Source organism: Pogoniulus pusillus, chromosome 3 (genome assembly GCF_015220805.1).
Source record: "Pogoniulus pusillus isolate bPogPus1 chromosome 3, bPogPus1.pri, whole genome shotgun sequence".
Taxonomy (NCBI): Eukaryota; Metazoa; Chordata; class Aves; order Piciformes; family Lybiidae; genus Pogoniulus; species Pogoniulus pusillus.
In genome coordinates, this window is record NC_087266.1 from 41,509,587 (window position 1) to 41,537,328 (window position 27,742).

A 27,742-nucleotide genomic window follows, 5' to 3' on the forward strand; every position below is an offset into this window, starting at 1 on the left:
AAGGAAACTCTCAGAGAGGATAACCAAGGTGAGAGAAAAGAAGATTTAATAACAAATTAAATACAACTTCTGGTAAACAAACAAACAAAAACCTCCATACATTAAAAAAAATACAAAACAACAAAAAACAACAACCCTAAAAACAACCTCAAAACCAACTAAACCCCCCCCAAAAAAAAAAACCCAAACCAAAACACAAAAACAAAGAGAATAGTCAACTCCAAAATCTTACACAGCTGTATCCTTCATTCCAGAAACCCTTCCAGAAACACATTAAGGGGAAGGAGGCTCTGCAAGATCTTTATTGACCATGTAAAGTTACCTCTGCTTTAAAGCTTGGGCCAGGAGGAAGATTAATGAATTGGTCAAAAACATGCCTCAGCAATAAAGACCACAGTACTCATAGAATCATAGGATCAAGCAGGTTGGAAGAGACCTCCAAGATCATCCAGTCCAACCTATCACCCAGCCCTAACCAATCAACTAGACCATGGCACTAAGTGCCTCATCCAGTCTTTTCTTGAAGACCCCCAGGGACGGTGCCTCCACCACCTCCCTGGGCAGCCCATTCCAATGGGAAATCACTCTCTCTGTGAAGAACTTCTTCCTAATATCCAGCCTATACCTACCCTGGCACAACTTGAGACTGTGTCCCCTTGTTCTATTGCAATCAAGTAGACCTGGCACTAATTGCATAATAATGCCTCAGAAAAGGGCGTCAAATTTTCTTCTTCATCTGTGGGAATAGAATTGCAGACTGCCTCCAGTCTTTACTCTCTAATCATAATAAGAAGTAAAACATCAAGCAGAACACAGTGAAAAATAAATGGGTCGATTGCTGTGTGAGGTCAAAAAACCTGTTTTACCCTTTGACTTTAATAGTATTGCACTGGGTGCAAATTAGGATTTAGTATTTGAATAATTCTGTACCAGACAGTCAATTTGTATGATGAAAATAGAACTTGCCTACTCAATATTCTATTTACAATTGCAAATGAAGGACAGGATTGATAAATCATCCAATTTCTGCCAACTTCCACACAAATAAGTTACCTATAGGCCAGAATTAATTTGTCGCAATGACATTGCAAGGTCAGGTGTTCTGAGGAAGCACTGTGCTAACCCCTCCACAGAGGGATGATGGCAGAGTCATCTATTTGTCCTCTTTGGGTTTAGAACTGATGTCTTTAGCAACTTTGTTTGATGTGAAAAGGTGATGGCAGGCCAGAGGAGGAGTTTCTGAACCAGCAATTTTGCAGTGACCTGCATACTGAATGGAGAAGAGCAGCAGTTGTAGTCCCAGTGTTACTGCTGGTTTGAAGACTCTGAAAATGGACTTCAGTGAGCAAATCTGAATCCCCATATAGTCTCACATGCCATGCTGTGGTGGGGAATAGGTGAATATAAGACTCCTGTCTGCATTCTTCACATGTAATTTTAACATACCTTTTCACCTGGGAAGTCCATCTTGTCTCATCTAGACTGTTCTGCCTTAAGGGTTTGATGAAGAAGCACAAAAAACTACAAAATCTCTCTGCATTAGGAGAAAAAGCAAAGCAAAACAAAAAAAGTTAAAGAGGGAAAAAGTTTTTCCTTAGCTACTGCCAAGTATCAAATTAGTTTCTGTTCATTTGAAGACTTGCTTTGTATTAACTTTTCTTCTGTCTTTACAGCAAACAGAACTTGCCTGAGGCTTCATCCTTTAAAGACTATTTCTGAGATGTTTTGCCTGTAATTGTTAGTTCTCATGAGGTCACCTTGCTCTTGGATCACAGTCTGCCAAGAGAGAAATCTGAGCAAACATATTATTTTTAAAAGCATGATGATAACACGATAGCACAATGTAATTCATGTTCTATTTCTGCACAGTGATCTTTCTCTGCATACGTGCGATATATAAAATAGCAGGCTTGAAAGGAAAAAAATGTGTATTTGAAAGACAAAAAAAAAACAAACCCTCAACCTGTTTAACAGTGTAAAATACAGAATAAAGCTCATTTACCAAAAAAAAGAAGTCCATACCAATCCCTACGATTCTCCTCGCCTCCAGATTGTGATGGAAAAATGAAAACCAAACCTGGACTTTTTCTTTCCTTCTTTCTTTTTCTTTTTTTAGGAGCTTCCTTGGAGCACTGAGACTGAAGGACATTAGAGTGGTAAGGCTTAACTGTAAATCTTGATTCTGTCCCTTACTGGACATGCAAGCAAGGCAGTGAGGATCTGTACGCATGACTCTTAACTGAATTTATCACCAGCTAATCACAGTATCACAGTATTATTAGGATTGGAAGAGACCTCACAGATCATCAAGTCCAACCCTTTGGCACAGAGCTCAAGGCTAGACCATGGCACCAAGTGCCACGTCCAACCTTGCCTTGAAGAGCCCCAGGGACGGCGACTCCACCACCTCCCCGGGCAGCCCATTCCAGTGTCCAATGACTCTCTCAGTGAAGAACTTTCTCCTCACCTCAAGCCTAAATTTCCCCTGGCGTAGCTTGAGGCTGTGTCCTCTCGTTCTGGTGCTGGCCACCTGAGAGAAGAGAGCAACCTCCTCCTGGCTACAACCACCCCTCAGGTAGTTGTAGACAGCAATAAGGTAATGAAATTGTTGACCCCAAATCCAACTTCTTCTAAATACTGCTGAGGAGCAACTGTTAGTAACCACGATAGTAATGTGAGAAATATGTGTTTGATCCGATCAATTCGTGGCAAGAGGTCACAGACAGGGAGGAAAGGGGATTTTGAATAGAGCTGCATTCCTGCTTGCACCACCACCGCAAAGGAATGCAATAGGCTTAAGGTAAGAGTAATAAGTAAAGGTTGGTGAAGGAGGGAGGCATGTGGAAGAGACAGCCTTTTGCATAAGCAAAGGGAAGAAAGGGGCAGTTGAACGGAAATGCATTCCTCCTTGCACCACCTTTTTTTGCATGAGCAAACAGAAGACTACAAAGGAGTTTGAAGTTCATGGGAAGGACACTTGAGGAAAACCCCTTTCTTCATCACTGAAGACTACCAGAGGGACCACTGGATAAAAAGAGACATGCATGGAAGAGACACTTCCCATTCCTAAAACTGATAAGGAAAACTCAACCTTTTCTTAGGATTAGTAATGAATAGGTAATAGAATAGGGTATAAAAAGAGAAAACTGAAGGCAAAGGGTGTGTGTTAGGGTAGAGCAGAGTCTCCCCATGCACCCAGGCCTGTACATTGCTTGATTCCTGCAACTCTATTAAAGCCTTAACTTGCATGAACGCCAGTTTATGCTTGTTATTTTTGACAGTCACTTTAGAAAAAAACATATTTCACACTTAAAAAAACACACACCAAAAAACCGCAGACATGGAGACTTACTTTGCACTTGTCTCCACCTTGAAGTTAGAAGGACGCAAGACTGAAGTAAGGGCTTACTGAAGTAAGGTTCCTTCTATATTCAGTGGAGGGAGGTGTGGACATCAAAAAGCCTCTAAAGGGAAATTTCAGGCATCTGATTTTGGTGTCTAAAATGGAGTCCTTAGTATTATTTCCTTATTATGTGTGGATTACAGTATTATTGAAGGTAGGCCCTTGCAACTCATTTTGCATGGTTTGAGAGCTGCAAGAAGAGCAAGGCTGCTTGTTTTCACTCCTGCTTCTGCAGGAGGACATCTAGAGACAAACTGACCTACATGCAACTTACTATCCTTTTAGAACATTTTCTCCAGAAACCCATTCTCTGGTTGGCACCTATGAAACTCTATGAAAAAATATTAATATATGGACACCCATGGAGGTCACCCATGGAGGTGGTGGGAGAGCAGCAGGGGTGAGGTGGATATCCAGTGTTGCTAAAAATGGGGGGACAGAATTAATGTTTTGGGGTCAACCTTGTCAGTGGAGCCCACCAATGTGCTTGACATTCAACAAGAATGCGAAAGTGAAACCTCTCAGCAGGGCTGGCAGCTCTGCTTTGCTCTCCCCACACTGCACTTGGCTGGACTCTTCCCATCTGCCAAAGGCAAATGAACAGGGAATCATGGAATGGTTTAGGGGTGGAAGGAGACCTCCAAAGGCCTTCTGATCCAACACCCCTGCAGAAGAGGAAGCTCAGGGCAGACCTCATTGCTCTCTACAACTACCTGAAGGAAGATTGTAGGCAGGTGGGGTTGGGTTCTTCTGCCAGGCAAGCAGGGACAGAACAAAAGGACACAGCCTCAAGCTGTGCCAGGGCAGGTTCAGGCTGGATGTCAGGAGGAAGTTCTTCACAGCAAGAGTGACTGGCATTGGAATGGGCTGCCCAGGGAGGTGGTGGAGTCCCCATCCCTGAAGGTGTTTAAGAGGAGACTGCATGAGGCACAGGTACCAGACTAGCTGTGTCACTTTCCCAGCTTCAAACCGCAGCACACTCACAGCAGTGTTGTTGTCTCTTTCTTTCTTTAGGCAATTAGAGAACAATACTCGTTAGATTCTGAGTAGTGCCAGAGATTCCTCACTGAGAAGATGGTTGTAATATTACGTTCCTTGACATAACTGATGAAATACTTAGCTGTGGCTTTAGCTTTCTTGCACAATTAAGACCAATAGCTGAAAGTAATTTCTTTATGAGAACTGTGTTGTGGAGGCAGGGAATTAATGTGGCCAAGTCAGGAATGTTATAGAAAAATAGAGTTATTTTATTTTCCCAAACACCTGCCCCCAAAACTGTATACAGAAATCAATTTAGCTTTAATTAGCAGATTCAGTTAGGTTGAAAAGATCCACAAGGATACCATAGGTAATCTGACTATTTTGGAAGTCAGAAGTTGGAAAAGGCTGAGCTATTAAACATAGCATTCCCCACTATTAATCAGGCTGAGCCATTAATGTTTACTCACAGGTGAGCCTTTCCCATTCAAACCACAGAGGGAGAGGAATTTTGGGGTATACAGGACTTCAGGACAAACTGTTAGGCCAATGAAGATCATAACTTGTTTCTAAAAAAAGCAGGCCTCTGTGAGTGGAAAAACAGCTCCAAGTGTTGTACATTTTTATCTTAAATAAGGAATCTGGGAAAGCACATTTGAGAATGCTAGGACTTGTGCAAGATCATGTAACTTTTCAAATTACAAGTTATAAATTTATACTGCAAGGTTAAACATTTTTTTTTGTAGCTTTTCAGTCTGACAGTACAAAGTACTAGTTATACATGACATAATGAAGTCATACAAGGCAGAAATGAATTATTCATGAAACTGCTCATACTTATTCTGAGAAATGTTGCATGTATAATTTTTCACATCTTATTCTACATAGCTGGAAAGAGAAAAACAAACAGGAACAAAATGGGTGGGAAATCTTCACAGGCAAACCACACGAACTTAGAACTGTCATCATTGCTCAGTTAAGTGCTGCTCAATCCCACCCTGTCAAACTCAGGTCTAATAATCTGCTGCTGTTTGATATGGATATAATGACAAAGTCATTTCTTAGCATGCTTGAGATGGGTAGAACAACAAACTGAACTATTAGTGTGCTGCAAGGAAAAAAGGACACAATAGATTGGTTTCTCAGAGCCACAGTATTGCAGAATATAGAACATCTACTGAAGCTAATCTTCATGCTTTAATCTTGCTATGACAGTTTCTTCTCCCTTTAAAATGATGCCTTAATTAGGCATGCCTCTGTATTTAAATAATTATAGAGTAAAAAATAACATGACAGAAATTATCCCCAAATTACTTTGCTGGTGAAAGTTGGTGGCTTTAAGGTGATTTAAAAAGTAGTTTCATCTTTTTCACATAATGTCATTTATTAAATCTTATTTCACTATTGAAAGGAAGATTTTTTTTTTTCTAATAGAGGTGACTTTTTTCTATGCACATATTCTTACTCTGTTCCTGAAGAACATTCCATTTATGAGACAAAAATACAAGGAGCTGGTTTATTAATTCAGTTGTAACAATGGAGGAAAGAATGAGCAAAGCAGAGCGTTAGAGTAGAGAAATTGCCTTGCAATGGGCAAGGCACTACAAACACACCTAGTGCACTTGAAAATATCTTTTTTGTTCTCTGCCATGAAGAAAAAATGCATAAGGCAGCTGAGTCCTTTAGTTTTGTCTGCTTTGATATGAACACTGAGACAACTGTTTGGAGTGCTGTTCCTGATAAGAAATAAAGTGAAGTAGAAGAAGGCGTTTGAATGGCGTAGGGATAGTCACACTTGTAACGATTAAACACAGTTTCACACAGAGTAATTTCAAAAGCAAAATCATTACAAAGGGAGCAAAATGTACTTTTACAAGAGCTTTATCTGACATGACAACAGTATTCTAATGTTAGTAACAGATGTTACTTCAGAGTCTTTGTTTTGATTGTTTGTACAATCTGCTATCTATGCCACAGTCCTAGTAATTGCTGATCACCTATTTCTTCATTCTTATGCTTTTCCACTCTTTTCTATATTAGCAACTTTAAATGTTTTGCTGTTATTATGTTAGTCTTAACTACCAAAGAAAAGGATTATGGATGAGTAGAAAGCATGAGTGGGATGGTGAATCTTGGTAGACTGAGATGGAGATATAAAAAGACAAAAAATTGCAGATTTCCAGGGTCCAAAAGGAAAAAAAAAAAGGCTAAGACACCACAAGGAATTAGTTTCAACGTGGGCTAGTGAAGGAAGGTACCTGGAAGGTAAGAGGAAACACTCATTGCAACAGACAGGGCTAGAAAAGCTTTGCTGACAAGGACCAGTGAAGAAGCTACCTTGATGGCCTGTAAGTTCAACATGAACCAGCAATATGCCCTGTTGCGACAAAGGTTAACCACATACTGGGCTGCATTAGCAAAACCACAGCCAGCAGGTCAAAAGAGTTGATTATTTCCCTTTATTCAGCACTATGGAGGCTGCATTTGAAATACAGCAATCAGGTCAGGGCTTCCTAAGATGAGAGATGTTGTCAAAATAAACTCCAGTTGGACATAAGGGAAAAAAAGGACTGCCAAAGAACTGAAGAGGCTAGCCACCACCAAAACTTTCGAAACGTAGCTGAGGCAAGCCTTGAGTGAGTTCAACTACTTTGAAGCAAGCTCCGCTGTGATGAGAAGTTTGGACTAGGTAACCTTCAGTTGTCTTTTCCAACCTAAACTATGCTGTGTACTATGAGGAAATCCATTTTCCTACTTATCCACAAAGTAATTACAATAATTCTGCAGCCATTTTTATGCAGCACAGACCAGCTGAATAACGAGATCCACTTGTGTTCTCTTGCTCAGCCATTCATGCCCATCCTTGTGCCAACATAAAAGCTTGTGCTTCCAGGTGGTAAACTAGGCAGAGAAATTGATCCAAGTTAAAAATGGAATATTTATTTTGCTTGCCCCTCTGCTATCACCTCCCTTTGTCCAGCACAACTGTTTGTGTGCACACAGCAGCAGAAAAAGTAATCTGGGGAAGGCTGAAATGCTTCTTTTGGCAGCTTCAGGAGTTTAAAGTGATGGTTAAACTATGGCATAAATTTTGCTAGCTTATTCACGGCCAATGCCCTTCAGCTCTCTTATAATAAACTGTTTCTGTGGGTATAATCTTTCCTTGTGATTTCTGCTCAGTTAGCTCACCTCAGCTGGTGAGCTGTGGCCTCTGTGGCATGTTACATCTGCTGTGTGCTATTAACCGTGTCACAAGCCAAGATTTCAAAAATGTCAAACAATTTTTTTTATCCCTTATTTTTTAAAAAGAATTCCCAATTTCCAGGGCACTCATGGCCTCATGCGCCCTACAGGGGCTCCAGCTTTATCAACTACAAGATTATGAGAAGATTCAAACCCACTGGCAGTGATTTAATCTGGACTTTTTTTTTCTTTAAGTGGTAAAACCTAAAAGGACTGAATAACAAAAATATTGCTCTTAATCACTCCATAAGCAGCATATTTTTGTAACTTTAATGGGGATCATACGAGAAGCAAAAAAAAATGTTACTTTTGGAAGCACCCAGGTAACAGGGTGATATAAAAGTATAATGTTAAGAGCTGTTACAAGCAGCCACCACCTCTAGCAGCAACTGGTCTGGGAATCCTTCCTGCCTTGCCACTAGAGCCTTGGGAACTGGACCTCTTCCCAGGCTGAAGGATGTGCCACTTGCTGTCTCATTTGCAGGTTCAACCTGCAGCAAAGCTGAGCATGGACCCCAGAGACACATGGACACATACATGCCATTACAGACATGGCCACACACACAGAGGCCACATGTGGGAATAAAGTGAAGAAGGATGTGGGAATGGAGTGCAGAAGGACAATAACAGACAGATGCTGACCTTGGTTCCCACCAGCTGCTGGCTAACTTATCTCAGAAAGGATAGATAACAGACACCTCATTAATGAGAAAAACAAGGCATGGTTTATGATGATAGAGTGGGTTGTCCTTGACTAATTATGCTAATGTGTAGGTGTGTGCCTTGTGCCCTGAGGGATATATTGAGAGCTGAAATGATCAATACAGGTCTCTGGCATAATTCACATTGAATCATCTGGAGTCCACGTGGCCTTGCCTTTGACCACACTGCTCTATGTCGGCCTTACCCATGTTTCCTGCAGCAAGCAAATCAGGGTTTTTGCAACACCTGAGCTAAATCAGGTTTTGCAACAGCCACAAACATGGCTGGTGATGTGAAGAGCCACAGACAAGGCACTGCCCTCAGCACTACCCACACCAAGCCCAGTCACAGAGGGCTACATGCCCTTCTCTTGGGCTGGCAGAAGCAGAAGGTCACTAGTGCAGCACAGACATCATGCTACAGGTTCACAAAGACACACACATTCAGAGATCCCCCAAACACTGGCACAGCCTCTGCTTGGATCTCAGACACACACACATCCCAAGCACAAAACATGTACACACCTAGTTTGTGGAAGTTACAGCATATAAGACTGGAGTTTTTCCCTCAGTGTGTGGCTGCTGAGAAGTCATTAGAACTACTTCAGCCTTCAATTCCTTTTTCTCTGAGACAGTGGTGAGCCTGCCTGCTTTGCAGAGCTGTTCTGAAGTGCAGTGCACTCAAGTTCTGAGGTGTTGAGTGGTCAGACATTTGAGCCATAAGGCCTGAAAAATAAGAGTATCTTGATGAAGATACTGAATAAAAGCTCCCCTCAGAGCAAAAGGAAGGAATAGGGAAGACTAAGGCACCTCAGCTAGGAGTTTCAAAGCACAAAAGAGGAGTGAATTCCTTTTAGCCAGCTTCAGTCAGGTGCCCATGCCAGCTGAGCATCATAGAGGTAAAAGCAAACCAACTTACATGATGTCCAGAAAACAGTATGTGTTGTGTCATCAGTTGTGAGAGGCACTTCTTTGGCCACATCTATAGAACTTCTTTACCATGTCCATACATCCACTAACTTTCTGTCAGGGCTAGACAATGCAAATACCAACCTCACATCTACCACTGGGCAAGCACAGGAAAGGAATGGACATTTGGGGAGGACAGCCACAGCACATTTCAGTTGTTTCTTGATCTAGAATTAAAATTAACTACACCAGCACAGCTTTCTTGACTTTTTTTTTACAGCTTGCACTTGTTTTTGCATAGTCATCATAGTGACATGAGCTAAAATGAACTTGGGTCCTAAATCCCATTTAGGGGTATTGTTTTCTTGACACCACAGAAAACTTGGAAAGCAAAAACCTTCTAAGAACTTCTGTTCTTAGTCTAGGTTGCCTTGGTCTGTACATATAGCTAAGCCTAAGTTAGCATCACTGAGAAATGTGTGCAGAATACCTGCATCTAAAGAATGTGATACACTGTCACTCTGACTTTTAACCCTTCACTAGCTCCCTTCTCATATGATTGCTGTTGGCTGTTCAGTCCAGTCTGTTTTTCAGTTTGGAGCTTTCTAGGATTTCTCTACATCTTCAAAGAGATTTAAGGACTGCTTCATTGAAAGCACAGGGGGCCTTGATGATTAGCCTCCTAACTTAGATAGTATGAATCTCCATGCAGAAACACAACTGACAAATAAGATGTATAACACTACAGGACTTCCTACTGTGGCTTCTCAGAAGCTTTTAATAAACTCAGAGAAATTTGTTTACAGTGGTTGGTTGCCCAGAAGGCAGTTTCATAAATAAGTTTTTCAGATGTCTGAGAGAATACTCTCTAGAACATGTAAATCACCTGGTGATGTGATGATTACATTAAGAACTGAGAAGTGTCTGTGGTGGTTTGGGTGTTACCCACTCCCACTTTGGAAATCACCCAGACTAAACTCAGCTGGCTCTAGAAATTTGAATGAAGCTTATATTTACAGCTTAGCTTAATATACTATCAGATACTTACAGTACATATATTTATATATAGGAATATACAAGGTAAAAGGTAATACAAAACCACAACAGCCCTCCCAGAAACCTGAGTCCCCAGGAGGGGCTCCCAACCACCCTTCCACCTTCTCCCACCCCTCTACCTTACCCCAGACATTGCCTTGTGGCCCAAGGAAGAATGGAGATCAGCTAGAGAGTTAGGAAGCAATTGGATTAATCAGAGAGGCAGAGGGTGAGGTTAGAGGGAAATGCAGCTCAGAGCGTAGGCTGTGCTCGAACTCCCTTATCTATGTTTGGATTCTTGCTCTTATACCTCTCAGCAAGCCTATGAGTGAAGTTGACATCACCACTGTTTCTCTTTCACAGCCTGTAATCTAGTTCTTCTCACCAAAACATTCTAGCTAGCTTCAAACTAGCACAGTGTCTCAACAAAAATAAGATTCTCCTGAATGACTTGCCTGATGTGTCTTCTCTGCCCACTAAGACAGCAACTGCCCAGGGCGTGTGGTGGAGAGTGTGTGGCAAAAAGGAGTAGAGGCTGCTCAGGCACTGACCTCTGCAGACACATGGAAGACCCCCTGGAAATCCACTTCTGAATTGTTGGTGTGAGTCAAGTGGAGCTATGAGGAAAGAACCAGGGACACAATAAAGCCCCAGGCTATGGCGGCTTACTGGGGAGCCACAGCCCAGGATGTATCTTACCCCCAACCCCAAAGAAGGATTATGGGGTGGTAATTATTTCTCCTGCTCTCTCTTTCTCCCTTCTTTCTCTCCTTCTCTCTCCCTCTTCTTTTCCTATTTCCTTCAGCACTCAGATATATTCTCATATTGATTGAGTCTAATTTCCATTAAGCCTAGCCATTTAGTACAAAAAAGGTAGACAACTATTTTCTATCTGAAGAATAGAATAGACAGAAACTTCACATTCCCTTACCATGTAAGATAATTAGATCTTTGTTTCTTTATTCTTTATTAAGACAGCTATGGTTAGAAATGTCCTCTCAGTAGATGTTTCTATAACGATTTCTTACCTATGCCCAACATTTACCAGCTTTACTTTTAAAATGTGTCACCTAGCATTGAAGGTTCTAAATGAGAACATATTAACTCCAAGAAACACTCTGTTCTCAATCCCTTGGTAATACATAGGTGTAAAGAAAGATTTAACCTTCTTTTTTAGACTTTTCTTAGAATCATAGAATCGACCAGGTTGGAAGAGACCTCCAAGATCATCCAGTCCAACCTAGCACCCAGCCCTAGCCAGTCAACTAGACCATGGCACCAAGTGCCTCATTCAGTCTTTTCTTGAACACCTCCAGGGACAGTGCCTCCACCACCTCCCTGGGCAGCCCATTCCAGTAGTAAATGCATGTTAGTACTATGAAATTATGGGTATATTGACACTGTTTAAGGTTCCAGGACAAAACCTCCAGGGACAGAGCTCTCTCCCTGCTCTGGTTTCCCCTCTAGGGAAAAAGTAGGCTAGGGAAGGTAAAGGGTAAACCAAGAGTCTTGAACATAAATTAGAAGGGAGTAAATTTAACAATTAAAAAAAAGTATTTATGGAAAAAGGATATAGAGGTGAACAGAGTATTTATGGAGAAGGGAAGGGTACTGTGGTTTCTAAAGGTAGCCAGCAGAAATTAAACTCCAAGATCATCCAGTCCAACCTAGCACCCAGCCCTATCCAGTCAACTAGACCACGGCACCAAGTGCCTCATCCAGTCTTTTCTTGAACACCTCCAGGGATGGTGCCTCCACCACCTCCCTGGGACACCCCATTTTTCAAAATTGGGCAAAATATATTGTGTATTTCTAAATTAGACACAAATAAACTAACAGGCAATTGAATGTGTGCAACACCAATCCCTGACTTGCGCTGCACAGCAGGTGTTGGAACCATGAATTAGCTGCGTATTTCATGCTGTATCTGGTTTGGAAATTCTAGCCTATATATCCACCTCCTACAAGTAAGAGCAATAAGTAGTTGTGTGTTTAAATGGTACTTACCAAGGAAAATGGACAGACGTTTTTGAATGGTTGGTTTAGCTCTTTTAGTCTCCATTTATGGGCATGTATGCTATAAATATAACAACAGAGGCTACAAGGAACAGTTAACATTCTGGAGAATGAGATGTTCTCCACAGGAAAAAGAACCTCACAGACAGCTTGTTTATGACTAGAAAAGTGTAAACACACATCTACTTTGTTTAACTCAGAAATCCTCTGACAACTTGTGATTTGTTTGATCAGCAGGCTTCTTGTTCATCTTCCATCACAGAAGTATCTCTACTTTCCTCAGGGGTATTGACAGCTGGCAGCAATCAAAGCCATCTAACTGCCAGTACCTCATTTAAAGGGAATGACATTCAGTTACAAAACTCCAAAATGCCTTTAATTCACTGTACTCTACTGTGCATCTCAATGAAAAAAAAAAAATCCTCATTTAGAAAATGAGATATTTTGTCTATGAAGGATTTTTTTCATTTATCAGTACTTCAGAGGTGTGTAACATGTGGCATCATTTGCTCTTGAGCAGACCTCAGGCATAGGGCAGTCTTGTCTCTCATAATCCACTTTGGATATGCTGTATTTGAGTCCAACAATATGAACTACTCTTATTAAAAATCAATGTAACTGGATTATTGGTGGCCTTTCAAAGAGAAGAACCGTAACTCAGCAAGCCACATTTTAAAAACAAATCATTCCATCTGTCTGCTTTTTTGGTCTGCTCATGGCAAGTCAAATGTACCTTACTCCAGAATATGCTAGCACAGAGTCTTGTGTAACTTTCTTTCTTACTTCTATCTTGTTTTCTAGGGTTCTCAAAAAAGAAAAGTTAAACCAATGTGGGTTTTAATGACAGAGGTAGAAGAACTTTTGATGAAAACAGCAAACTGTATCGAACTCTGCCAGCATCTTGTCCTGACTTGAGAAAATGTTGGCAGTTTAGTCTCCTAACTTGGTATATATTAAACAGCCTGCAAATAGAAAGTGGCTTTTCAGCAGTTCCCAGCCTGTCCCAGTGTCACATTTTGATTTTTAGAAAGGAAAAAAGGCCCAGGTGAATGCCTCTTTACTCTAGAGATTCCTACATATTGCTGTAGTGAGGGACTAACCAGAATCAGTGACTACCACAGTCTTCTGCTCTAATGGACACACACTGTCATCACTCAATCTCTGCAGAGTACTGGGGTCAGTTCAGTTCTGTATCCAAATCTGAAACCATGCGACTCTTTACCATACATCTATCATCTTCTTTGTCCTTAAGTCTGTAGTATCAGAGCACTGTTAACCATCCTTTAACTGCATTTTGGGGCCCACCTGAATTCAGTTCCCATGCAAAGACTGGCTAGGTCATCCTTTTCTGTGCTAGTTCTGTACCTTTAGTTGTGTGTTCCAGTTTCAGTTTGGACTTTCATCGAATGTCCTTTCTTTCCCAGCATCATACATTTGACTCCTGTATCACTGTATCAGTTTAGGGCCATGAGCTACCCAAGTCTGAAGGACAGAAATGACTCTTACTCTTTTTGAAGAGTAAGAATAAAGACACTGTACACTGATTGGAAGTTTAAAGGGAGATTCCATTTGCAGGTGCATATATGCAAAAGGCAATCAGGCAGAATCAATACATCCACAAGCTAGACAAAGTCTACTGGACTTGTGAAGGGAGGAAAGGCAGGGAGGAGAAGGGAGCAATATCAACCAGACACTGCCTTATAAGCAATCATGCCAGAAAGCAGAATAGAATAACAGTATTACAATGTCCTTGGATGACCAGGTCCATCCCCTGGGACGAGACTTAGTCTCTGCAGTTTCCTTAAGGGAACCTGGGACCCTCCTCCCAACCTACCCCAATCACTCAAAGACTTTTACACATGGTCACATTTTTAAATGCATTGTTCATGCATTTCACTCTTGTGCAGAAGGTCCTATTCTCACTTAGGCTTCATAGTTTATTATCATAAGGATGTTATTTAACAATTAGCTTGAGTTAATTAAAAACTATGAAGCATAACAGGTGACACACAATCAGACATAGTCAGAAATAAGGGACTTTGTGATTGTTGTCCTTCTCACTCAGTGTTTAGAGGGCAAATGTGCTCCTTAATTTTTCGTTTTGTCTTTCACAATCCAAGAGAAAGTTCCAGTGGTCTTTTATATGTCCTAATTTTCAACCTATAGAACCTATTTCAACCTATCAAACCTAATTTCCAACCTATTGACAATTTCTTCTGCCATTTACTCACTGTGTTCCTGTTCACCAGACACACTGCAGCAAAGCACTTACATGGGACTTTGTTTATTCAGTGACCAGTTGTAAATGCTTCTGAATAATAGAAGCCATTGCAGTTCCTTCTTCAGCTCTGTAGTTCAAACTCAGCCATTTACAATAGCAGATCCTAATTCCTTACATTTTTCTCTCTCTTTTAACATATTTCCTGTAGTCTGAAGTGACTGATTAAAAAAACAAACGCCAAAAACCAAGCAAACAAACAAAACAGTAAAAAACCTCAAACTGAATTTGAAAGTCAGTTCAAAAAGTTTACCATATCCTCTATTCTGCTCATTGCATAACCTACTGGTCAGAATCACCCAACTGATGAACTGTAAAAGTCCACAATGAAAAAAGATACACAACACCATAAAATACCTGAAGCAATGAGTTGTCCAGTATCAAAATGGATGAAGGACCAAGTGTGGAGACTGCAGTTGAGGGCTACGAAAGTCACACTAATTCAGGTTGTTTCCATAGAATATTCTATGAAAGCATTTATCCTACAAAACCTTGAAATAGGGGAGTGCTGGGTACTGCTGCCTACTCAGTCCCAAAATAAATAACTCCATTGATCTAGAAAACTGACTACATTTCTTGCAGTTGTAAAAATTAATCAAAATGTAATCTGTATGCTTTTGCAATACACATTTTAAAGCTGTGATTGCTCTGCTAATTTTTCTTATACCTGTATGATTTTCCAAACCCATTTTGCAACCACAGATTTTGCACACAGGATTAGATGATGTGCAAAGGGCAGGTAATTTTTTTTCCCCAGTTCCATTTCTGATCCTTTTGTGCATTTTTATACCTCAGTATTGTAGAAGATCTGTGCCTTTCTACAGTTGCCCTAAGCTGACTACTGCATCAGTCAAAGACTAGGTAAATCAAGAGTAGAGAGATTAAAAAAAAGTCATTAGTGCAGCTGTTTATTATTTTTCCCTTGAGGTGACATCAGATATCAAACTCTTGTAGCTTAAAACTGAGCCAAGGTAGATACTGCAGCAGATTGCCCATCTGGTATGACTTTAGAATATTAAAACCTCCCACAGGCTATCAGCACAAGGACTAGTCAAAATCTCTGCAATCATCCAGACATCTTATTTCACACTACACAGAGTTGTGTGATCTCCAATTAAGATGTTAAAAATCATCATTATTAGCTTGTGATGAATGTTGATCATATCACCCAACCACGAAAATTTCTGCATTTCATCTATAACTGTCCAGATAATAAGCAGTTACTGAAACAAGAGTTTGCTTGTGATCCAAAGTACTACAGGAAATCAAGAACTGTCAGTTACAAAGTGTAAAATCAAACAACTTTTTAGACTCTGTTGAACACTGTCACTGTGGATTAATGTGATACAACTCCTAAGTGATTGCAAAGATATAATTTACATAAGAGTGACTCTGAATGCATATAGCTTGTATAATCTCCCAATTTAAAAGAAATGGTTGTACAAGACTTTGGATCTAGATACACATGCCATTTTTTTTCCCTGTTTCCACCTAAATCACAAATGGATAATTATATCCATCCCAAACTTTTCTCACAAGCCATAATAATAGACATGGGGACAAACCAGTCAGTTCTGAGGCTGTGCACATGGGTAGTTCAAAGCTATAGATGATCACAAGCCTGAAAGCTGTCTTGAACAATGTCTACTACAAAATATGTATTATTCAGTACATATTTGGTGAATATTGAGAAACTACAACAGGTACTTAGTGATTTTCTTATCCTCCTAGAAGAGTGGATCATCAAGTTTGGAAAGCACGTATTCTTTTCCTGATATATCTATTCTGGTGAAATTTCTCATATAAATGCTGAAAGAAACTCAAAGAAAAAAGCCTAGAAATCCAAGAGAGTTCAGGTGCTCTAGTTTTAGCATGTAAGTATTAAGAGATCAAGTGCCTACATCCTAGAGCTGTGTTTTGATTGAAAACAAGGCAATGCCCCCAAACCTTGACATCTCTTTGTAGATTAGAGACAGGAGATAAGAAACCAAATCAGAAGCAGCACCTAACAGTGAGAGAGGCTGTAATTAAAACCTACATTTCTGAGGCAAAAGGAGAATTCTAAAGAAGGATTGAAAAAGAAAGGAATAATCAAGCTGCCCATGGATGCTTACAGATGACTTCTTCATGAAGTGAATGCCATCTGGGGAGAATATACAAAGTGTTTAGAAATCTAACAAATCAACGCTGGGACTTCTGTCATGCACTGATTAACAAATAAGGTTAGTTTCTTCATATTGCAAAGGTTTCCAAAGTTGAAGGGCAAGTTTTGCAAGTGAAAAAAAAACCCAACAATATATTGTAACAGAATATGGGAGTGGGAGCCTGGGGAAGGTGGAAACAGGTGTAATAGATTTTTGGCAAGAAACCGTCCTAGAACACTGAGGGTGTTAGCAGCATCAATCCTTTTAACCATTGACTAAGTTTGTACAATAGGAGGATATATCTGCAACTTAACACCTCCCACAGTGTTTGAAGTGGTTTAATATCCATAATAATATCTATTGTAATAGACTGCAGCAAAAGGAGTAAGGGGAGCAGTCATTAATCCTTTTGGGAGAAAACACCATCTTCAATTTTTCAGCCTACCAAAAACTGGTGTCAAAAATGCCTAGATTATCTTGGAAGTAGGATTATTTAAAGTTTTATTCTCTGAAGATCACATGAGAACCTTCTTAATTCCAGTAAGTTATTAACACTGCTATTTAAATATTTCTACATCTTCTGAATTAATAGGTCTAATAAAACCTAGTGGAAAGGGGGAAATTTATCGACTGCAAATTGCTGAAGCCTCCAGAATAGTTTGAGAAAATGGTATTGTTGTGGAGGCAGGGAATGAATGTGGCTGAGGCAGGAATTTTATATAGAAAGAGAGTTATTTTGTTTTCCCGAAAACCTGCCCCCAAAACTAGACACAGAAATTAATTTAGTTTTAATTAGCAGTTTCAATTAGGTTGAGAAGATCTACAAGGATACCATAGGTAATTTGACTATTGTGAGAAATATATATAGAATCATATGTTTGATCCGATCAATTCGTGGCAAGGGGTCACAGACAAGGAGGAAGGGGGGGTTGAATGAAACTGCATTCCTGCTTGCACCACCATCTCAATAAGCTTAAAGATAAGAGTAATTAGACTGGCAAAGGAGGGAGACATGTGGAAGAGATAGTCTTTTGCATATTTAAATGGAAATGCATTCCTCCTGGTGCCACCTTTGCTGTATGAGCAAATAGAAGAACCAGGACTTTGAAGTTCATGAGGAAGACACTTAAGCAAGACCCCTTACTTCATCAAAGATTACCAGAGGGACCACCGGATAAAAGGAGACCTGTGTGGAAGAGACATCTCACATTCCTAAGAACTGATAAAGAAAACCCAACCTTTTCTTAGAACTTAGTAAATATGTAATAGAATAGGGTATAAAAAGAGAAAACTGAAGCCAGAGGGGGTGCATTGGGGTAGATCAGTCTCCCCTCGTGCCCAGGCCTGATTGCTTGATTCCTGCAAACTCTATTAAAGCCTTAACAGGCACAAACTGGTGTTCATGCAAGTTATTTATGACACTATGTTGGAAGTCAGAAGTTGGAAAAGGCTGAGCTATTAAATGACAGCATTCCCCGTTAATAATAAAGCTGACCCAGAGGTACTCACAGGTGAGCCAGGCTGGCTGAAAGAAGGGCGGTCCAGCTGCTTGTCCCCTCGCTCTCTTTCAGAGGCAGTCCAAGGGTCGTTAAGGCCTTTTGAGCCTGCATAAAGGGTGCTAATGGTGGGAAGCTCCTTCGGAGCAGAGCGCCAGGGGCTCCTTCTGCAGAGTCTATCCACGCAGGGGAGAACCCCAAGGCGGGAAGTCCCCCAATATTTATACCCTTCCTAGACCAAGAGCAGAGTTACCACTGCCCAGGCGTGAAGATCACAGCCAATCCCCAGCCCGATCCCAGCGCGGGCACCCCTCGTGCCGGAAGGGCCCCTTGCTCCCCCCCTTCACGCCTGCAGGGCGGGGTGGGGGGGGCATAGGTCTTTTCCCGCCTTTTCCTCTCCCATTCAAACCACAGAGGGAGATGAATTCAGAGGTGCACAGGACTCCAGGACAGGTATCTACCTAACCTACCTTCCACATATAAAAATTATTAATCTAGTCTAAATCAGGTATTGAAGTGTATTCTATAGCTGGTGAAAAAGAGAAGGATCTCTGAAGGTTCTTCCTTCCACTTGTTTTAGATTAATACTTTAAGAGTGGTTGAACTGCCTTTTATTGATGCTAGTTTCTCTTCACTAACTGAAGTAAGAGCTTCAGTTAAGTGTTATGTCATTAATCACAGGAAGAGCTTAGCTTAGTTCTTTACCTTTCAGATTTCCCACAGCTGGAGAAGATGCATAAATGATACAAAACTCCTCGTGTATTTTATTTGTTTCATGGAATTAGGAAATACTCTCTCCTTTCAGGTATATCACAGTATCACCAGGGTTGGAAGAGACCTCATAGATCATCAAGTCCAACCCTTTACCACAGAGCTCAAGGCTAGACCATGGCACCAAGTGCCACGTCCAATCCTGCCTTGAACAGCCCCAGGGACAGCGACTCCACCACCTCCCCAGGCAGCCCATTCCAGTGTCCAATGACTCTCTCAGGGAAGAACTTTCTCCTCACCTCCAGCCTAAATCTCCCCTGGCGCAGCCTGAGGCTGTGTCCTCTCGTTCTGGTGCTGGCCACCTGAGAGAAGAGAGCAACCCCCACCTGGCCACAACCACCCCTCAAGTAGTTGTAGACAGCAATAAGGTCTCCCCTGAGCCTCCTCTTCTCCAGGCTAACCAATCCCAGCTCCCTCAGCCTCTCCTCGTAGGGCTGTGCTCAAGGCCTCTCCCCAGCCTCGTCGCCCTTCTCTGGACACGCTCAAGCATCTCAATGTCCCTCCTAAACTGGGGGGCCCAGAACTGAACACAGTACTCAAGGTGTGGTCTAACCAGTGCAGAGTACAGGGGCAGAATGACCTCCCTGCTCCTGCTGACCACACCATTCCTGATGCAGGCCAGGATGCCACTGGCTCTCTTGGCCACCTGGGCACACTGCTGGCTCATGTTCAGGCAGGTATCAATCAGCACCCCCAGATCCCTCTCTGTCTGGCTGCTGTTGTATACCAACACTTGTCACCAACAGTATCACTGACTTGCCATGTGCATGGCCCAAGGAGGTGACATCAAATATGTAGAGCTAGCAGTAGCCAGTGAATGAATGTAAGAGTGGAGGATGAATTAACTTATGATATGCATAAAAAGTGTAGTTTTATTTGGGATCAGTATCATTCAATGATCAGTTCTCAGACCATTCCATACATCAACCTGCCTGCTGCTCTTACTGCTGAGCTCCTTGCCCAGCACACTGCTATTGCACTGTGCATGCTGTTCTTCAGAGAATCATGCATCTTGGCACTCTATTACTACTCCCAGTAAAGAAAGCAAAACAGCTGATTACTGTGCTACTCTTAATTGTACATGTTTTGAACCACTTTTGGGATAATGTTCTTTGTTTTTCCATGTTGTAGTTGTTTTGAAAGTACATATTCTCCATTCAAAATTATGCATCTGTATTATCACATCTTTGCTGCCTTTATTAATCCCCCAGTACAGTCAAGCATCGTGCAAGCCTGTGCAGGTCTTCACAGTCCCTCTCTTTTAACAGGATTTAAAAGGATCTTTGTTGACATTTTCCTATCTGGAAAACATGCCTCTATCTGATGTCCAGATCTGCAACTCACACAACATAACAGTAAATAACAACTCTGTGAGCACTTACTAGGGTACAGTGATGGACTTCCTGATGGCTCCCTGCTTAAGTGCTACTCTTGTCAAAGTTTATATTTACTTTGAGGTTTCCACTTCATTGATATCAGCATGGTTTTCAAAACAAGAAGAAATGAACTCAAGAATGAAAGCAGTTTTGTAGACAGATTTGGATATGTATTTACATTAATTTTCAGAGACTGATGAACAGAGAATCATGGATTTTTTTCTTTCAGATTAATGGTGGCCGCAGGAGTAACAGACAAAGATCTGGAGTCTCATGAGACTACTCATGGGATACACAAACATGACAGATTCTAGTGCATCTTATACCACATCACTGAAAAGAGGACAGACATTCACTCTGACAGATATGAATCCTGTTGACCCTGACTTGCAGTATGACTTTCAAATTTCACCCATCTTGTCATTGTGGACACATCCATTCGCCACCAGTCTGTGTCTGATCCTCATTACCTTCACTGGACCCAGTCCTGACACTGACCTTTGGCCTGTCTTCCTGCTTGACCTCAGACATATCTTATCATCACAAAGTTGCCTGATGGTTTGGGTTATTGGTTAAACCTGCTCTAGCTTGACTCATTTGGGAGTGGTGGGACAGGCCCTGGAGAGTGAGACCCTTTGTTCTTCCAGGCATAATATCTCTCTCAGCAACCTGTCCCTTAGGGAGAGCTGGTTCTCACCATATCCTGACACAGGCTGAGATTTTTCTCTCTCTAAATTTTCATTTTATAGAGTAACAGATACCATGTCAACTGGCCTGCATTTCTCTTGGCAAATGCATTTTGGTTTCAGAAATGTTCATTCTGTTAGGTCATGGAACAATGAACTGAAAACATACTAAGAGACTGCTGTCAACTACTGCTATCTGAGAGGCCCTCCTCACCAGCAATTCTCTCACCTTCATCCCCTGCCAACAAAGGCCTGTTAGTCACATCTCTAAGTCCTACAGGGTAACCCCTATATCATAATTCAACATAATTACCTCCCCTGTTTCTGCAGAAATATTTTGTAAAAATAAGTGAAAGCATTCATTTTTCTTAACCATCAGCTTTGATGTATTATTACATAGGTGAAAGAAAATGGAAAGTCATGAAGCTTGTACTGATTCATACCTGTCATAAAACTGCTGCTCAAGAAACCTGTCAGATTAAACTCAGCTTAGTTATGCTGCACTGGAGGAGTGCTCCTGATACAAAAGACAACCTCCAGTTCCATTCCTTGTCTTCCTATGACAGAAGATGAAGCTTCTATATAGTGTAAGAAAGGTAACGCATTGCACTCTGTTTGTGGAAGCATAAAAGAATAAGACTACCTGTGATAAAGAGCCATTAAAAATGAGGCTGTTCTCTGAAACATGTCAAGGAACGGAGAATCAAAAAGTAATACACAGATTCTATAACCATTATATGATTTGGGGCATTATTCCTGCAAGAGGAAAAAGTAGAATGAGAAATTTAAGGATGGATTAGAATAAGAAAACCAGTCATAAGTAAAAGCTATATAAACTAATTACAGTCAATTTTGAGACTTCCTCAATACATAACTCATCATAAGCATTATATATGCACATACATATATGTGTTTATCTTTCTCTTAAATAGGATACATCTATCAAAGGAAAATAAGGTATTTTTGAAAGCAGACAGCATCATGCCCTGATGGAAAATAATAGAAATTACCACAAGTGAAAGACAGAATCTTAGAAGGAAATTTGGGAAGTGAATAACAAAAAAAGACCGAAGTATATTAAAAAAGGAAATCTATGAAAAATTCAGAGTTACCAAGAAGTAATGGAAGATAATTACAGCCCAGTATTCTGACATAAGCCTTAAAAAAATTATAGTAAATGCCCTAAAAAAAAATCTCTATGCTTGATGACACTACTATGGACCCTTTGTCACAAGTTTTTCCTCTGGAAATATTTTTTTTTTTTGCAAGAATTAACTATTTGCAATAATTTCACTAGGAACACTTAATAGCATAACAGACAAGGTTTCAGCAGCTCATTTCATTCTTTAGGTGACTCTGAAAGTCCCACATGAAATATAAAATTATGTAACAGAGCCTTTATTGCAGCTCATGACACCCAGACCACTTAGAATTCATAATTTATATCAGCTGTCAGGCTTGGCCTAGTCACTGCAACTAAACTTAGAACTGAAGATAATTTGGCCCATAATTAAATTACAAACCTGAACTTTATAATAATGTGGTATGCAACGTATCCTAAATAGCACCACAAATCACATCTCCAGTATCCTCATAAAGATCCATTTGATGAACGGTATAATGGACTTCTTCACTGATTTTTTTCTCATCTAGGCAGTCTCTTGGAAGAGGTATATTAAATTTCCTCAGTTGAATGAGAGGCTAGCCTAAAATATTTTGTGAGAAATTATTAGCAACATGTAATCCACAATAAATCGATGAAGCAAACTACTTTCCTATTTCTTATATCCTCATCTTGAGCACAGTGACTTTGAAAGATTCAGAAAGGAGAATGAGGCTCTTCAGACTGCAACTACTTCTGAAAATCCTTAATTTAAATTCTAGCTAGAAAAGAGAGAAAATAAATCCATTGCATGTAAAATGTTGTTTGGCATTTCAAAAAGCTGAGACTGATATAAACCCAGTAACAGGATTGTGGCATAGGCTGTCTTCAAGAATGCCCTTCTCATCTGTCCATTCTTGAGTAAAGACAGCTGTATAGCTCTACCTTCAGAATCTGCTGAACCCATTTCTTTTGTTGTTTTCTTCAGTAATAATTTCCAGACAATTATAAAGGCATTAAACCATTTTAGAGACAAATCTCGGTGAGAGCTTCATTTAACTTTGAGTGCTTTACTTACATTAATTCTGGTTTCCAACAAATATGGCTATAATACATCTCTCTCCCACACCTTTTAATAAATAAGAAAGGGAAGAAAACAACTGTTTTCAGAAGACAGTAGCTCAGAGATCTTTAAACAGAAATGAGCGTGCTAAGAGGACTAAATAGTTCACCTTTACCAAGTCTGTGATCCAAATGGTTCAAAGCTGCTTTTCTACACAAACAATTCAACACCCAATTAGGATATAATTGTCCTTAATTTCCTGTCCTATTGTAGGTCCTTGCTTCCACCTAAAACGTTCTGAAATATGACAAATACTACCTAGGACACACATACTTGTCTGCTAAGGTGCCAGTGAATGATGGCAAACAAGTGTTTCAAGTACTTTCAACTGTACACAGTGCACTGGGCAGCCAGAGAAATGGGATTAAGAGGAGGATTTCAAAATATGAAGCACTGTAAGACAAGCAACATCATATGTTCCTAAAGCATAGTAAAGATAGTAAAACTATCTTATTCCAAAACAAAACACCAATAAAAACAACCAACCAACCCAAGAAATCACAAGGAACATCACTGCTTTTTAAGGTGTTAGCCTAAACTCAGTTTTCAGATTTCCTTTAGGCAGATTCATAACAGGACTCTACTTGGTGACAAGTTTAAGCACAGGAAAAATCCAATCCTTTATGAAAAGACTATTAAATCTCAAAAGAGGTTTTGTTATATTTTAGTAGACATAACTCTGTAACTGTCCATAACAAATCCTATGAATATAACTGTACATCAGTGTATTGGAAATTAATAACTGGTATTAATTATTAATTTTCAGGTGACCATTACTTTTTAATAGTAAAAAATAGGGAAAACTCCCTGAGATTCTTTGGATTTTTGGTCAGCAGGAAGTAATTGCACAGAATTAAACAGTTTAAACAACCAGAACTTGGAAAATAGTAACACAAACCCAGGAAAACTCTATCTATGCTCATGGAGTCTTGGCATTCGCTCCAGCATATGTACTCATGGCACTTTTGGTCCCTGAGTAAATCTCCTGTATCAAACACATTTTCAAACTTGCAGTAACGATCCCAGGGTAAAATACTGAATATCCCAGGCAGAGGAAGGAGATGCTGCTGAGCTGGCAGGTGTGAGCTGCATACATGTGGCTGCCTTTAGCAAGCCACAAACAAGGAGAGGCAGGAAGGCAGGATGCAAGAAGGCACAGCTCTCTCAATCACCCACCTTTAAATACTTCGTTTTGAAAATCAAACTGGCCAATAGACACCTGCACCATTGTTCTGACCAATGAATTCAAAGCTTTGTTTCTCCTTTGACCATGTAGGCATGGTGAGGGCAGCATAAGACACGTGACACGTGGTGGTTTGCTGGGGTCAAACCCTTATTGTTTGCTCATCTAACTCCACTCCCAGACCCTGGCACAACAGGAGGAGAGAAGGGTTAAATCAGCCTGGCAGGATTTATGCCCTACCAGGACAATCAGAAAACACTCTACAGGTTTTCTTTTCCTTGTAAGAACTTCAGGCTAGTGCCATGTTATGCTGCAAATTTCTACTTGCTTTGTTTTTGTGGATGACAACCATGATCTTCCAGCATATAGTTCTACCTGTGGACTTTTATTTTTCCTAGTCTATGCTCCAAACAGAAGATATGACATTGTTGTGGAAGGCCAATAAGCCTAAAGTTTGTCCTGGCTTGCTCCAGCCTTCTGCTGATGGAGGAAGCAAGGGTGGGAGGAAAACAAAGGCTTGGTGCCATTATTTCTCCTCCCAAAGAGATAAACAGCTACCCACAGGTGTTTATGCATTTGTTAGTGTCTTGGCCAAATAAGCCAGCCCTGGTTACACCTAATACGGTCACTTTTGGCAAAGTGCCTTTCTGATTGGCAAATCTCTTTGATCAAAGGAGTCATTACACTTGGGCAAATAATACAAATGGAGCTAAGTTGCAAGCAGTGTGCTCTGCTCTGCCTGCTACATAATAACAAGCCCTGATGTTTGGGCTTGGACTACCTGGAAACTTGCTGTGCCTCAAGTTTACCAGGAGAAGGCATTAAGTGTCTCACAAAGTGGCAAGAAGTGCCACTGACATCATGCTCTCTGCACATTTGCAAGACATCCTGCCTGCACCTCTGCAAATCTCTGTGCCAAGTCTGGAGTCCAAGAGGAACTAGGGTCAGGTCAAAGATTATCTGCCTCTTTCCCAGCACCCTGTTAGAGCCTGGGAAGATCTAGAAGCCTCAACACCTATTAAGACATCAACAGAATTCCCTTCAAGTGTTTGTGTACTGTCTGGAAACTATAATTCAGCCCTGAGAGTCTGGAGACAATATTTTGTGAGTAAATATTCAAAAGCCTCTTTGTAACTAAATCCAAGTGCCTTCTGCCTTAAGCAGAAAGGAGCTTCTTGAGTCCCTTTAGTGGACAAGCAGTAAATCGACCACAGGATTCTCTTCCCAATTTCTAATAGTTGAATTAATGTTTGTTATGTTATTGCTAGTTATTTCTTAAGCATTCTAGATTCCCTGTTTTCCCTGTCTGTACTACTTTTCATGACCACGTAAAGAACCTATTGTTAAAAATCATGGTATGTGGTCAGATTCCTGAATATCAAAATTAATGAATTATATTAATTTTGGAATAAATCCTGTCCATATCATTACAGACATATAATAGTATTATATATGTCATAGTATAGTACAGAGGCAGTGACATTTGACTACATGACAATCAGATGATGTCCAAAAGGAACAAGAATTCTAGGTGTTTGTTTCACAGGGAAAAAATAATCACATAGTGAATTTTCTTCAGTAAAACTTTATTATTTCAAAAAAACATGAATGTTCTCATAATTGTAACATAAATGTGTTCATTGATTGGTATGATAAACTTGTTAAGAGCCAGGTTCCCTAGAAATGTTAAAAGAATAGACTAGACCAGAGCAATTTGAGGTTTTATCTATCCATTATCTTAATAATAGAATAGTATGCTTCGCAAGCCACCCACAAAGTAACGTCTTATCCATAGGTTACATTTAAGGATATTATATTGCATTATCTTTAATAATGATTGCTGTTATAACATGAAAATGCAGCTGTTAAAAGAGTTCCTTAGATAAAACAGCACTGGCTGTCTCTGGAAGACATGAAGACAGGCTGTGTTTTTTCCAATGTAGTTTTTATGGGCATTATAAGTTAACGCCCATAATGGGATGGTGTTCAATAACTCCAAGTGCCAGGTGCTGCACTTTGGCCACAACAACCCCATGCAGAGAGACAGGCTGGGGTCGAAGTGGCTGGAGAGCAGCCAAACAGAAAGGGATCTGGGGGTGCTGATTGATACCCGCCTGAACATGAGCCAGCAGTGTGCCCAGGTGGCCAAGAGAGCCAGTGGCATCCTGGCCTGCATCAGGAATGGTGTGGTCAGCAGGAGCAGGGAGGTCATTCTGCCCCTGTACTCTGTACTGGTTAGACCACACCTTGAGTGCTGTGTTCAGTTCTGGGCCCCCCAGTTTAGGAGGGACATTGAGATGCTTGAGCGTGTCCAGAGAAGGGCGATGAGGCTGGGGAGAGGCCTTGAGCACAGCCCTACGAGGAGAGGCTGAGGGAGCTGGGATTGGTTAGCCTGGAGAAGAGGAGGCTCAGGGGTGACCTTATTGCTGTCTACAACTATCTGAGGGGTGGTTGTGGCCAGGAGGAGGTTGCTCTCTTCTCTCAGGTGGCCAGCACCAGAACGAGAGGACACAGCCTCAGGCTGCGCCAGGGGAAATTTAGGCTGGAGGTGAGGAGAAAGTTCTTCACTGAGAGAGTCATTGGACACTGGAATGGGCTGCCCGGGGAGGTGGTGGAGTCACTGTCCCTGGGGCTGTTCAAGGCAGGATTGGACGTGGCACTTGGTGCCATGGTCTAGCCTTGAGCTCTGTGGTAAAGGGTTGGACTTGATGATCTATGAGGTCTCTTCCAATCTTGGTGATACTGTGATACTGTGAACAATTAGTGTAACTATTAACTGTATGAACAAGATGGTAGGAAAGGTATGTATTCAATTGGTATGACTTACTAACAGCTATGTGAGTTCAAGTGTACGGTGGGTTTGAGAAATTATCCCCAGTAAAATTGAAATCACCAGACTAGCTCAGAAGGTTTGGCCATAAGACAAAGCTACATTTTACATGCAAGTTGAAAACCAGCAAGACCTTGTGTTGTCAGCAAAACGTTAGCAGTGTGGAAGAGTCAGAGAGGAGAAGGAACAGTAGCAGAACCAGTGCCCAAAAGCCAAGAGAGTGAATTTGTTTATACATTGCCATTTTATCCCTCTTAGTAAACCAGTGAATGATATGGACCTTGTAATTGATATTTTCCTTTTACAACCAATGCCCTGCTCATTCACTCTATATTCAAAAGAATGTCCAGAATACAGAGTTTATAATTTAGAACCAAAATAGAGCATTAGCTCTTAAATGGCTACAGAGGGATTGGGGATAGAATGGCCTGCTCGCTGCTATTCATGAGAGAAAGGAGAGCTGTCTGT

The 27,742-nt window shown here is 40.8% G+C and overlaps 1 long non-coding RNA gene across 1 annotated transcript in view; it reads right to left on the reverse strand.

Moving 5' to 3' along the window:
- The window catches only part of LOC135191757 (uncharacterized), a 48,989-nt gene extending 26,253 nt beyond the window's left edge, over positions 1-22,736 (reverse strand). Inside the window, exons 1-2 of the long non-coding RNA XR_010308867.1 lie at positions 22,560-22,736; positions 21,680-21,792 (exon numbers count right to left, since the gene is read on the reverse strand). This is a non-coding gene — a long non-coding RNA (uncharacterized LOC135191757). The remainder of the gene's footprint in view (positions 1-21,679; positions 21,793-22,559) is intronic.
- Between the last annotated feature and the right edge of the window lie 5,006 nt (positions 22,737-27,742).